The following is a 15,553-nucleotide window of genomic DNA, read 5'->3' on the forward strand; positions in this document are numbered from 1 at the left end:
TTAAAAATCATTAATTCACAAAGGAAGGTAGCAAGAGAGAAAGAGAAGAAAAGGGAAACAAAAACAGGCAGAAAAAAACTAATAAGACAGCATTAGTAAGCCTTTAACTATCAATAATTATTTTTTTTAAGATTTTATTTATTTATTTTGAGAGAGACAGAGAGAGAGAGATCACAAGCAGAGGGGAAGGGCAGAGGGAGAAGCAGGCTCCCCACTGAGCAGGGAGCCCGATGCAGGACTTGATCCCTGGACCCTGGTGTCACGACCTGAGCCAAAGGCAGACACTTAACAGACTGAGCTACCCTGGTGCCCTTATCAATAATTACTTTAAATGTAAGTGAATTTAAACTGGTAAGAACAGATACTACACTTGATCTTAGCCAAAAGGCCAAGAAGCCATCAAAAGGAATGAGATCTTGCCATTTGAAACGCCGTGGATGGAACTGGAGGGTGTTATGCTGAGTGAAATAAGTCAATCAGAGACAGACATGTATCATATGACCTCACTGATATGAGGAATTCTTAATCTCAGGAAACAAACTGAGGGTTGCTGGAGTGGGGGGTGAGAGAGATGGGGTGGCTGGGTGATAGACATTGGGGAGGGTATGTGCTATGGTGAGCGCTGTGAATTGTGCAAGACTGATGAATCACAGACATGTACCTCTGAAACAAATAATACATTATATGTTAAAAAAAAAAGAAGAAGAAGAAGAAGATAGCAGGAGGGGAAGAATGAAGGGGGGGAAATCGGAGGGTGAGACGGACCATGAGAGACTATGGACTCTGAGAAACAAACTGAGAGTTCTAGAGGGGAGGGGTTGGGGGGATGGGTTAGCCTGGTGATGGGTTTTAAAGAGGGCACATACTGCATGGAGCACTGAGTGTTACACGCAAACAATGAATCATGGAACACTACATCAAGAACTAGTGATGTAATGTATGGTGATTAACATAACAATAAAAATAAAAAAAACTAATGATGTAATGTATGGTGATTAACATAACATAATAATAAAAAAAATTTTTTTTAAATGTAAGTGAATTTAATTCTCCAATCAGAAGGCATAGAATGGTTTAATGGAAAAACATATATGCAAAAACAATGAACAAGGCCCACTATATGCTGCTTATAAGAGACTAAATTTAGGGTGCCTGGGCGGCTCAGTTGGTTAAGCATCTGCCTTCAGCTCAGGCCATGATCCCAGGGTCCTGGGATCGAGCCCCACGTTGGGTTCCCTGCTCAGCAGAGAGCCTGCTTCTCCCTCTCCCTCTGCTGCTCCCCTTGCTTGTGCTCTCTCGTGTGGGCTCTCTCTCTCTCTCTTTCAGATAAATAAATAAAATCTTTAAAAAAAGTGAGACTAAATTTAGGTTTAAGGACAAATATAGGCTCAAAGTGAAGGGATGGAAAAGGGTATTCCATGCAAATGGAAACCAACATGAAATAGACTTATGAATAGACTTATATTAAGAAAATACTTATGTCAAACAAAATAGACTTTAAGACAAACACTGTAAGTGAGACAAAAAAAGTCTTGTATAATAATAAAAGCATCAGTCCAACAAGAGGACATTTGTAACATGTCCTCTACACAACATTTGTAAATATTTATACACCCATTATAAAACCACCTAAGTATATAAGGAAATATTAATAAACCTGAAAGGAGAAACAGTAATGCAATAATATTAGGGGAATTCAATACCTCACTTTCATTAATTCATAGATCATCCAGACAGAAAATCAATAACTGTACTTTAAACAAAATGGCCTTAACAGATATATACAGTAAGTACATTCCATCCCGTTGCAGTAGAGTATACATTCTTCTTGAATGCACCAGAACATTCCCCAACAAAGATCGTATGTTAGGTCACAAAACAAGTTTCATCACATTTAAGAAGACTGAAATCATACCATGTCTCTTGTCTGAGCACTTTGGTATAAAACTAGAAATTAAAAACAAGAAGAAAACTGGAATATTCACAAATATATGGAAATTAAATAAAATACTCCTAACAACAATTGGATCAAAGAAATCATAAGAAAAAAAAATTCCAAAAGTCTTGAAACAAAAACGGAAACACAACATACCAAATCTTATAAGACATAGAAAAAGCAGTTCTCAGAAGAAAGTTTATAGTAATAAATGTCTACACTAAGAAGAATGAAAGATCTCAAATATATAATTTACCTTTATCGTCAAGGAACTAGAAAAAAAGAACAAACTAAGCCTAATTACCAAAGGAAGAAAATAACAAAGATCACAGCAGAAGTAAATGAAACAGAGACCAGAAAACAATAGAAACAATCAGCCAAACTAATAGCTGGTATTTTGAGAAGATAAGCAAAATTGACAAACCTTTACTGAGACTAACAATGAAAAAGAGAGAAGACTCAAATAAAAATCAGAAATGAAAGAGGATACATTACAATTGATACCACAGAAATAAAAAGGATTTTAAGAGACTACTATGATCAATTAAATGTCAATACTTTGGATAACCTAGAAGAAAATAAATAAATTCCTAAACGTACTATTTACTAACTCTGAATCATGAAGAAATAGAAAATCTGAACAGACTATTAATGAATATGGATTTTGACCCAGTAATCAAAAACCTTCAACAAAGAAAAGCCTAGGACCAGATGATTTCACTGATGAATTTTATCAAACATTTAAAGAAGACTGAATGCCTGTATATCTCAAACTCTTCCAAAATATTGAAGTGTAGGAATATTCCTACTAAACTCATTTTACAAAGTTATCATTACACTGCCACCAAAGCCAAGTAAAACATTACAAGGAAAAAACAAAAACAGAAAAACTACAGGAAAATATTCCTGATTAATATAAAAGCAAAAATTCTCAACACAATACCCACAAACAAAATTCAACAGCACATTAAAAAGATCATACACCTTGATCACATGAAATTTATCCCTGACGTGCAAGGGTGGTTCAATATTCAAAATCAATAAATGTGATATACCACATTAATAGAATGAAGAATAAAAAGTATATCATTATCTCAATAGATACAGAAAAAGCATTTGACAAAGTTTAACATCCTTTCATGATAATAAATCTCAACATTTGGGTATAGAAAGAATATACTTGGACATCTTAAAGCCACATATGATGGGACACCTGGGTGGCTCAGTTGGTTAAGCATCTGACTTTCAATTTTGGCTCAGATCATGATCTCAGGGTTGTGAGATCAAGCCCCATGTGGGGCTCCATGCTGGGCATGGAGCCTGCTTGAGATTCTCTGCCCCTCCCCACCCCCACCCTCTTTCCTTCTCTTAAAAAAAAAAAAAAAAAGCCACATATAACAAGGCTACATACAGCTAACATCAGACTCTGTGTAAAGTGGAAAGCTTTTTCTATAAGATTAGGAACAAGACAAGAGTGCCCACTCTTGTTACTTTTATTCAACATAGTACTCAAAGTCCTAGCCATAGAAATTAGGCAAGAAAAAAAGGACTTTTTTTTTTTTTTATTTTGCCATCCAAATTAGAAAGAAAGAAGTAAGACTGTCTCTGTTTGCAGATGATATGATCTTATAAATAGAAAACCCTAAAGAAAACACCAAAAACTATTAAGAGCTGATAAACAAATCAGTAAAATTTCAGGATAAAAAAATTAACATGCAAATATCAGGTGCAGTTCTACATAGTAACAATGAGTATCTGAAGAAGAAATAAAGAAAATATTCCTATCACAACACCATCCAAAAAATTAGGGATAAGGTGAAAGACCTCTATGCTGAAAATTATTTTTTATATAGTAAAAATTATAAGAAACTTATGAAAAATGAAAAAATAAAGAAGATATCAAAGAATGGAAAGATATCCCATGTTCATAGATCAGAAGAATTAATACTATTAAATGTCCACAGTACCCCAAGCCATTTATAGATTTGATATAATCCTTATCAAAAGTCCAAAGCCATTTTTCACAGAAATAGAAAAAAACAATCTTAGAATTTGTATAGAACCACAAAAGACCCCAAAGAGCCAAAGCAATACTGAGAAAGAACAAAGCTGAAAGCGTCATGCCTTAAATTATAATATAAAGCAGCAGTATACAAAACAATATGTTACTGGTATAAAGATAGATATATAGACCAATGGAACAGAATTGAAAGGCCGGAAATAGACCCATGCTTGTATGGCCATCTGCTATTGACAAAGGCGTCAGTAATGCTCAATGGAGAAAGGATGGTCTCTTCAATAGATGGCACGGGGGAAACTGGATATTTACCAAAAACAAAACAAAACAACAAAAAAAGAAATTGGACCCCTATCCTACACCACTCACAGAAAAATATCTCAAAATGAATGAAAGACTTACAGGTAAGACCTGAAACCATAAAACTCCTAGAAGAAAATCTAGGGAAAAAATTCCTTGGCACTGGTCTTGGCAATGATTTTTTTAATATGACAGTAAAAACACAAGGAACTAAAGAGAAATAAATAAGTGCTACCATATCAAACTAAAAAGATTTTGCACAACAAAGAGAAAAAAACAACAAAATGGAAAGGCAATCTATGGAATGGCAGGAAATACTTCTAAATCATATATCTTACAAGGGGTTAATATCCAAATATATAAGGAACTCATGCAACTCAGTACTCAAAAATAAAACAAAACAAAACACATAATTCAAAAATGTGCATGTGATCTGGATAGAGATTTTCCCAAAGAAGACATGCAAATGGCCAAGAAGTACAGGAAAGGGTGCTTGACATCATCAACTATCAAGGAAATGCAAATCAAAACCACAATGAGGTATCACCTCACATCTGCTAGAATGATTATCATAAAAAAGATGTGATGATAAGTGTTGGTAAGGATGTTGAGAAAAGGGAACCCTTGTACGCTATTGGTGGGAATGTAAATTGGTACAGCCATTATGGAAAACACTATGGAAGTTCCTCAAAAACTTTTACAACTACCATATGATCCAGCATTTCAGCTTCTAGGGTGCACATTCAAAGGAAATAAAATTGCTCTGTCAAAGAGATATCTGAATTTCCATGTTCGCTGGAGCATTATTTACAATAGCCAAGATGTGGAAACAACCGAAAATGGACATGGATGGATGGATGAGTGAATAAAGAATATGTGAAACACATGCACACGCGCACGCGCGCGCACACACACACACACACACACACATACACACACACACACACTCTGTGGAATAGTATCCAGCCATAAAGAGGAAGGAAACTCTGCCATGCAACAACATGGACCTTTCTTAGTGAAATAAATCAGACACAGAAAGGCAAATTCTGTGCTGTCTTCTCTTACATGTGGGATCAGAAAAAGCAAAACTCATAGAAACAGAGTAGAATGGCTATTGCCTGGGGCTATAGGGTGTGGGAAATGGAGAGATGTTGGAAAAAGTTCTAAGATGCTCATCCAGTTATAAAACAAATAAGTTCTTGGAATCTAATGTACATACATCATGGTAACCATGTTTAACAATATTATATACTTGAGAGTTGCTAAGAGAATATTTCTTAAATGTTCTCATTATGAAAAAAATATAATTTTGTGACATGAAAGATGTGTTAACTAATCTTTTTTTTAAAGATTTTATTTATTTATTTATTTGAGAGCGAGAGAGAGAGCACAAGCAGGATGAAGAGCAGAGGGAGAAACAGACTCCCCGCCGAGCAGGGACCCCGATGCAGAACTCGATCCCGGGACTCTGGGACCATGACCTGAGCCAAAGGCAGACACTTAACCGACTGAGCCACCCAGGTGCCCTGATGTGTTAACTAATCTTATTGATGGTATTTTGCAATACGTATGTGCATAAAGTCATCACATTGTAAACCTTAACTTACACAATGTTATATGTTAATTATATGTCAATATAGCTGGAAAAAGATATTAACTACTTAAAAAAAAGAGAGAAAAGGGCAGGCATTTATTACCCAAATGGTAGGAAAAAAAGCTAATAATGACAATATATCATTATTAGCTTTATTAGCTTTACCAGAAGCTGGTAATAAAGAAAATGCAAATTAATACGACAATAAGACACCATTCCTCATCTACCAGACTGGCAGAAATTTAAGCGGCCAACAATATCAAATGCTAACAATGACAGAAGGTAAGTGAATATATCACACTCTGCAGGGGAAGTATAACTGGAGTAACCACAATGGGGAGCAAACTGGCAACGAACAGTAAAAATGAAACCTTACAATACTGCAATTCTATTTCCTAATCCACGCTCTAGAGCCATACTGTGCAGGGTGGTCCGTGGAAGGCACTGCTTGGCAGGTGGTCTTCAGTATGCATTGAGGCAGGGAGCTTTTGTGTTATTTCAGACGCCTGATATAAATCAGCTAAAACCATGTCAGTAAACTCATAATTCTGTTGTTGACATTTTTTAAGCAAGACTTTCTTAATGAACTTAGTGTGTCAATTTACACCCTGGCTCATGTTCTCTATGTCCTCGTTGTATACTCTGGGTGGCACTGCTCAGGAGAATTTTGCAAACTTTTGCACAAGGAGACATGTACATTAATATCCAGGATAACATTGCTTGTGATGGCAAAAACTTTGGTGTTTTTTTTTTTTTCAAAAGTTTTTCAAAGAGAAAAGAACTTGTAAAAGGTTTCCAAAGGGGAAAGGAAAAAAAAAAATGCAACTTATTCATTAAATGGATTACTAAAGAGTAATAAAAAAGAATGAACTAAATTATTCTATACCATTCATAGACATTTAAATATTAATATTGAATGAAAATAATAATTTTCAGAATGATATGAAAGGCAACATGCCTCACATACAGAACAGTACTAGTGTGCACATAATGGACATTTATGTATTCATTTATTTAAAAATAATGGGCTCTAATTAAGCTCATGCCAAATATTGCCTGAGGAGAGAAATGGATGAGACTGGGAATTTCAATTTTATTTCTAATGTTTTATTTCCTTAATTAAAGGAGAAGAAAATGTATCAATGTTAACAACTTCAGCTTATGGTGGTTTGGCAGCATCTTACAGGGAAGGTAGTATTTTGTCATGCGTTCAGGAGGGATGAGTTAGAGCCAGACTGTGTGATTTGAATTCACTCCCTACCACTTAGTAGCTGCAGGGCTTTGGAAATATTACTTAAATTTGTGTCTCAGTTTCCTCATCTGTAAACAGGAATAACAGCACATAACTCATTGATAAACAGATTCCAATAAATGATAGTTCTTATTGATCTTCTTTATTATTTTACACATCATTCTCTCTTTTTATTTTTTTAAGTGAAACTGCTCAGGAGGTAAATATTAAAGACAAACTTAATATTCTGGATCTCAAGGTTTTAGAAAAATGTTATATGACGACGAGGGATGTTTTGTCGAAAGAGATGGAACACATCAGGTTTGAATTTTAGTGATCATTTATTTTTATTTTTGAATAATTGTAATCAAAGTCATTTATGGCTTCCCAATGTCAGTTTTCTTGTGAGAGCAAAAGAATATTATACCACTTCCCTATAAGCTTGTTGGGAATAAGCTGCATGAGTTCCACAAATACACATGTTCTCTTTCCTTTTTATTTATTCTCAAAGAATAAATAAGATCTTAGAATATTTAATTTTAAGCTACTTATAGCGCCTTCTTTTGGGTTTTTAAAACATTCCTATTGTCTCTGTAGAGTTGTCTTTGCTGGTTCATATGTAACTTTTAATTTTTTAAACAAAGTTTATTGTAATGGTCAATGCTAAAATTATACATCACAATTTCTTCAGTGAATTTTAGATATTAAAAATATAAGTACTTACCAGTCTTCGGTCTAAGTATCTTTTCTTGGCTAATTATTTTCTGTAAAGGTTATAATCACTGCAATCTAAATTATGTAATTACAAGTTAGTTAATGTTGAAAATATTTTATAGTCTTGTGTGGCTCAGTCACTTAAGTGTCTGCCTTTGGCTCACGTTGTGATTCAGGGTCCTGAGATAGAGCCCTACATCTGGCTCTCTGCTCAGCGGAGAGTCTGCTTTTCCCTCTGTGCCCTCTCTCTCTCTCAAATAAATAAAATCTTAAAAAAAAAGAAAGAAAATATTTCAAGGCCTTAATTGTAAATAATTGTAAAGTTCTTGAATTGGCTAATGTTTATGCTTATCCTTCTTCAAGGTAGGTGTGATTTTTTTTTAAAGCATGCTTATATTTTGGAAATTTTCTTCAAAAAAATAGAATCTGAAATGAATCATTCAGCCCCGGATCCCAAAAACAATCTTGTGGCCCAGGACAAGTTATACATACATGAAATTTAGATGATAAATTATGAAGATTAGATAAAATGGGCCACTTAAAACACCAAACAAAACAGAAATCTGATAGTAACAACTCATGGCTTATTAAATACCCTAGGAATATTTAGTAAATAACAATTCTCAATCCCATTCCAAAATCATGAACTGGATTTTATGCAGGAATTGCATTTGAGCTTAAAAGTAAAAAATTATGTACTATTAATAAATAGCTTAAATTTTATTTCTGTATCTCTCTCAGCCAGTTTTTTTTTCCTCTAGACATGACACTGCATGAAGGCTGTGCGTGTGTGTGTGTGAGAGAGAGACAGAGTTTTTTTTTAATTGGCCAGCTGATTAGAGTAGAAATGACACTTCAAAAAATCAAAACAGAACAGTAGATTATTTATCTAAGCAGTACTCTTAAATTCAGAGGAAAAAGTAAAAAGAAGATGGAAATATTGAGAAAGCAGCATTAGGTATGGAGGACAATCCATAACCCTCGAACATCATAGTTACAGGTCTTATAAAAGAAGAGAACAGAAGAAAAGAACCCAGAAGAGAAGCAGTTAGAGACAGTATATAACTAACTAAAGACAAGTTTAGTGGGCTGAAAAAATCTGTGCGTGACAAATTGAAAAGTCTCATTATGTAAAAGGCAAAATAAATGTAAAGAGACTCAGATTTGGACATATCTTGGGGAAAATCTTAATGGAAGGGAAAAAATGCTCCTACTGTCATATAAGCAGAGAAAATATTTAAACTCTAAAGGGTGTCAACAACAAAAAGGCATACATGCTCATCATTAAATGTTACATGACAAGAGAATTTTAAAAAAATATTCGGTGGGAAAATGGTTCTTACTTAATAACTTTATAGTCACCTAAACACTTACAATGGAACACTATTTTCAGAGACAGTAAGTTTTAAAACTGAGAGATGAACAAAATGTAAGAATTGGGAAATACTGAAGAATATAATGACTTGGAGAAAAAAATAAAAGTTAAACCGAGAATGTGACAGCGGAACAATAAACAGATTTCCTTCAGAATTAGAGTTCCCTCAGCAACATTGGATGGTGATGATAATGTCAAACTCTCTTCAAATATCTGACAAAAAATTGGTTTGAACATATAATCCTATTCTCTGTCAAAGACACATTCAAAAGGATGCAAACATAAATGGGTTGCATGGGAGAAACAAAAAACTGCACCCTCCAAAAGAAAATTTACAATGTAAGACACAGTAAATGGGTAAAGAGAAATCCAAGAACAGGGCTTTAAACAGCAATGGTGCTGTAAGGCTTGTTTATTCTCCAATTATCCTTACTTAGGACGAAATTGCTAGAAATTTACTCTGGGATTCAGATTGAGAGCAGGAAAAGCATGTTAATATTGGGGTTGCAGGGAAGAAAGATACCAATTAACTCTAGACATTGATTTTTAAAAATGTTTAAATATGTATGTTTGAGACAGCAATACTATTTAGAGGGTGAGAAATAAAGTACAAAATTTTTAAATACTAGAGAAATGAAAACAAAAAATCTAAAGAAACACAAAAGATAAACAACATTGCCAACAAAAAGGCAAAAAGTACATAGGAAACACAAAATAAATGGCGTAAGTCCAAACCAAACAAATCACAATAAAAACGAAGAAGTATTAAAAAGAATGATATGGTTACATGAACAAACATGGAAAATTCCTCAAAGTAAACCTGTTAGGGAAATGTAATGCAGAATGGCACATTTTGATGGCAGAAAAGAATAATAATGGAAATGTGTGTGTGTGTGTGTGTGTGTGTGCGCGTGCGTGCGTGTATAGAAAAAGGAGAAGAAGGAGAAAAACCATCACCTTTAGGAAGGGTAGTTGGGAGGGAAAGAGGGTAGGAGAGAAAGAGAATGTGTGGAGGTACATAGTGTGCACATATGTGTGTGTGTGTGTGTGTGGGTGTGTGTGTGCAGGGGATTTACTTCAAGCTTTATTCCATGTATGCCATATATATTTTGTGTGAGTTATTACATAAAAATGACACCTTACATTATTTCTTGTGTAACACATGAGCAGAGCAAAATGAAAAGAAAAATGAGAAAGTTATCAAAGTTAGACCACCCCAAAAGACTCTAGTTCCAGAAGATTTTATAGCAGATTCATGACAAGTATTTAAATCCGCATGCTTTTATAAATGGTGCCCTATTGTTTAGCATAGAAAAAAAATCCTGTGATGTATTCAAGTAACTGTAAGAAAGGGAAAATAACTCTGGCATCAGAAGCTAGCAAAGGATGCACTTAAAAAGAAAATTACTGCCCCTTCTATATTTTAGGTATGCTTACCAAAATCACATATAAAATGTGAAAAAAAATATAATCCAATTGCATACTACAACATTAGGCCAAGAAATGTGATAAGGATCCTATCTGACAAAATTTTTAGAGCCCATTAAGAGGTAAAATAAAATGTTCACCAAAGAAAGCATTTGTTTGATTCTCTAACTCTTCTTTACTACCAATGCTAAAATAAGTAAGTGAGTTTCTGTAGGAAATCAGTAAGATATGTTGAGGACTTGAGTTTATCGCTTCTCCCTAATAAAACCCCATTAAAGTGACAGTAAAGAGGGAAAAGATAAATTTCTACACAACAAAGGAGATCAAGAAAAAAACAGTAAAGGCAAGATATTTCAAGACATCTCTGGATGATGAAACACAAGTGGATATGGTACAACTTGTGAAGCCAAGCAGAAGAAGCCAGAGCAGGTAAAACACAAAGGGGCAGGAACATGAGGACGGATTCTGATGAGAAATGGCAGCATCAGCACAAGCTTCTTGTGAGTTGGGAAACTGACAACAGTCCCTGGCCTACCTTTCTCTACTCTGGTTTGCAGAAATTCAATGGTCACATGTTTATCCGTGGCAAAAACAAAATTTCTTACAAGCAAACCAGCAAAGGAACACTGAAGAAATTGTTCTGAGAAATTTCAAATGGCTGGCTTGGGAAATGTTACTCCAGAGCAAAGCCTGCCCCATTTTGGTATTGTTGCATTCCTGGAAAGTAATATCTAGCTCCCCCAAAGCCCGTTTGATAACAAGATTTTATTGTCTATAAAGCTCACAGTTGTTGTTTTTTTGTTTTGTTTTGTTTTAGTATCACCTTATTCTAAGAATAAAGGGAGCCAAGTATCGCCAGACAAAGAGGAAGTATCAACAGCAATATGTTCATGAAACTTTGTACCACAACTTTGGGAAACACACTGGCAAGCAAATTTCAGACAGAGTTTTAAAATTTCAATATATTTTATGGCAAATAAAAATGAGAAAACTATACCAAAGTTGTGTGTGTTTCACTCTCTCTCCCTGGGGAATTATTTGCATAGGGAAAAGAAGCACCTTAATGAAATGGAGAAAGATTCTAATTACATAAAATTAACTCACAGGGAGGTTAACAGGGTATTTTATAATTTATCTTTACATTCTAAAAGATGGCATTTGATCTGGTAAAGGCAAAATTAGACTAAGGGACAAGAACTTCAGAAAATAATTGTTCTTAATTATTGAGTGTTAAATATTAAATAATTTACAAGCATTATCTTAATTGAAACATTAGAGAAGGTATTAGATCTAGAAATTGATGCTTTTCTAAATATAATAACATTTCAGTACATGCCACCATGTATTATTAGCTTGAACTTAGTAAGTGAAATAGATAAAACTACACACACCAGAACAGCAAAAATGAAAAGGAGTGGTGATCTCACATGCTAGCAAGGATGCAGAGCAAAAATCACTCTCTTGCACTGCTGATAGAGGTGGAAACAGGTACAAACCCTTTAGAAAACAGGTTGTCCTTATCTACTAGAGACTATGATCTGACTCCCTGTCACTTACAGGTAAATCCCTGCCCCCCAAAATGGGTTCAGATATACTCCATAAGCCATGCACAATAATGATCTGATCAGTGTCATTTATAATAGCCCCAACTTTAGAAACAACTCAGATGCCAATCAGTCAAATAATGAATTGAAAATGGTATATTTATATACTGTAATACTATAAAGAAATAAACATGTAAAGCAGCTACACATACCCAATATGTACAAATCTCACAAACACAACATGAGCCAGAAGAATACACACATACTGTATGATTCAATTTATATAAAGTTCAAAAATTAAAAAAAAATAAAGTTCAAAAATCAGCAAGGTAAAAAACAGTAAGGAGAGATATATTCTTAAGTTGTAAAATAGAGTTGAAAAGTTGGGGCCTGAAAATACGAAGAAAAGAAATTATTATTTAAAAAGTCAAAAAAGATTTTTTTTTTTTAAGCAGGAGAAAGGTTAGTATAGTTGGGAGGGAGAACTCAGGGCACTTTTGGTATAATAATACTGCTTTGTTTCTTCATGGGACAATGGTTACAAAGGAGTTCACATTAATATATTTCATTAAACTGTGCATTTAACTTTTTTTGCATTTTAAATATGACATGATTAACAATAAATTATAAATAAAAGCAAATTATATTATTTTTGTGAAAAACTTGCCTTAAAAAATTTCTTCTTTACAAAGCTGTAATCATTAAGACAGTAAGTATGGTACTGGCACAAAAACAGGCACATAGATCAATGGAACAGGGTAGAGAACCCAGAAATGGACCCTCAACTCTATGGTCAACTAATCTTTGACAAAGCAGGAAAGAATGTCCAATGGAAAAAAGACAGTCTCTTCAAAAACTGGTGTTGGGAAAATTGGACAGCCACATGTAGAAGAATGAAACTGGACCATTTTCTTACTCCATACACAAAGATAAACTCAAAATGGATGAAAGACCTAAATGTGAGACAGGAATCCATCAAAATCCTAGAGGAGAACACAGGCAACATCTCTTTGACCTCAGCTGCAGCGACTTCTTGCTAGACACGTCTTCAAAGGCAAGGGAAACAAAAGCAAAAATGAACTATTGGGATTTCATCAAGATAAAAAGCTTTTGCACAGCAAACGAAACAGTCGACAAAACTAAAAGACAACCTACAGAATGGGAGAGGATATTTGCAAATATCTTATCAGATAAAGGACTTGTATCCAAAATCTATGAAGAACTCAACACCCAAAAAACAAATAATCCAGTCAAGAAATGGGCAGAAGACATGAACAGACATTTCTCCAAAGAAGACATTCAAATGGGCAACAGACACATGAAAAAATGCTCAACATCACTCATCATCAGGGAAATACAAATCAAAACCACAATGAGATATCACCTCACACCAGTCAGAATGGGTGAAATTAACAAGCCAGGAAACGACAGATGTTGGCGGGGATGCAGAGAAAGGGGAACCCTCCTACACTGTTGGTGGGAATGCAAGCTGGTACAGCCACTCTGGAAAACAGTATGGAGGTTCCTCAAGATGTTAAAAATAGAGCTACCCTACAACCCAGCAATTGCACTACTAGGTATTTATCCAAAGGATACAAACATAGTGATTTTAAGGGATACCTACACCCCAATGTTTATAGCAGCAATGTCTACAATAGCCAAAATATGGAAAGAGCCCAGATGTCCATCCACAGGTGAATGGATAATGAAGAAGTTTTATATATATATACATACACACACACACACACACACACACACACACACATATACACACACATATACATACACATGCATACACATACACACCCACACACAATGGGATATTAATCAAAAAATGAAATCTTACCATTTGCAACAACATGGATGGAACTTATGCTAAGCAAAATAAGTCAGTCAGAGAAAGACAATTATCATATGATTTCACTCATATTAGGAATTGAAGAAAAAAACAGAGGGTCATAGGGGAAGGGAGGGAAAAATAAAATAAAATGAAGTCAGAGAGGAAGAAAAACCACAGGAGACTCTTAACTATAGGAAACAAACTAGGGTTGCTGGAGGGGAGGTTGGTGGGGGATGAGGTAAATGCTGATGGGCATTAAGGAGGGCACTTGATGTAATGAGCCCTGGGTGTTATATGCAAGTGATGAATCACTAAACTCTACCTCTGAAACTAAAAAAAAAAAAAAAAGAAAAAAGAGAAGAAAAGAAATTTATTCTTAAATATGTTGTCACATCTATTCTATAACATATGTTTGGAATAGGTCAGTCCTTATTAATAAATTTACCAATATATATGGAATCTGGCCATAGTTTCTGTATCGAACTTTAATTCCAAATTTCATGTGACCATAAACAGGTTAGTATTTAAATTCCAAAGAAGACTTAATTGAGAATTTTTGTATCACTTATAAACATATTTCTGAGTGAAAGATATTTCTTTTTATCTTCATTTACAAGGTTTAAACTACTATAAGGTACATATGCTTCATATTCTTTTTTTTTTTTTTTTAAAGATTTTATTTATTTATTTGAGACAGAGAGAATGAGAGAGAGAGAGAGCACATGAGAGGGGGGAGGGTCAGAGGGAGAAGCAAGCTCCCTGCCGAGCAGGGAGCCCGATGCGGGACTCGATCCAGGGACTCCAGGATCATGACCTGAACCGAAGGCAGTCGCTTAACCAACTGAGCCACCCAGGCGCCCCATATGCTTCATATTCTTTAAGCTACCTGATTTAAAGTGTTAGGTAAATTTCGTTGATCCATCTATTCATTTAATTCATGCCCTCCTTTGGTTATCCAACAGATACTAATTGGAAGGCCCAGAGTACTCATACAATGTATAAACACTGTATTATTACTCAGTGCACCTGTTAATGTTTCAGGGTAGTAAATTTATTACACTAAAAGAACAGAGAAGTTGGGGCCACCAATCTACCAGAGAGAGCTTTGTGGTGAAGTGATATTGGAGGTAAGTTGTCAGTCTAAATGTGAGTTATTCAGCTGGAGAAAGATTTCTTGGGTCACTAAAATCCAGTTTTGTAAACAGTCAGAAACACTGAAACACTGAAAAAAAAAAAAAAAAAACACCCTTGGGAACAACTTTGTGAATTATTGTAAATATATCCTGTTGTTTCCATGAGCTTGAACACTGTTTAAACTCAGACGATCAAAATGATACAGAACTACTTTATGAAGAAACTACATTAGATCATATATGATTATTAAAGTTGATATTTAAAAGAATACTGTCCTCCAATGACACCTCACGTATATGGAAACAGAGATTTCTCTAACCAGATACAAATGAATTACATATACACCTTGTACCACTAGTCACATATAAAAAAGGCAAATTCAACCATGTTACAGGTACTAAAAAGTAATTGAATAGAATAACTTGGAAAGAAAAGCCAAA

General features: G+C 34.6%; 1 long non-coding RNA gene and 1 pseudogene across 1 annotated transcript in view; both read right to left on the bottom strand.

The window, feature by feature from the left end:
* LOC118528435 (uncharacterized) overlaps window positions 1-15,553 on the bottom strand; it is a 1,879,419-nt gene that overhangs the window by 1,644,410 nt on the left and 219,456 nt on the right. The window lies entirely within an intron of this gene.
* LOC118528442 (U2 spliceosomal RNA) lies at window positions 197-400 on the bottom strand (annotated as a pseudogene).

Source organism: Halichoerus grypus, chromosome 3 (assembly GCF_964656455.1).
Source record: "Halichoerus grypus chromosome 3, mHalGry1.hap1.1, whole genome shotgun sequence".
Lineage (NCBI taxonomy): Eukaryota > Metazoa > Chordata > Mammalia > Carnivora > Phocidae > Halichoerus > Halichoerus grypus.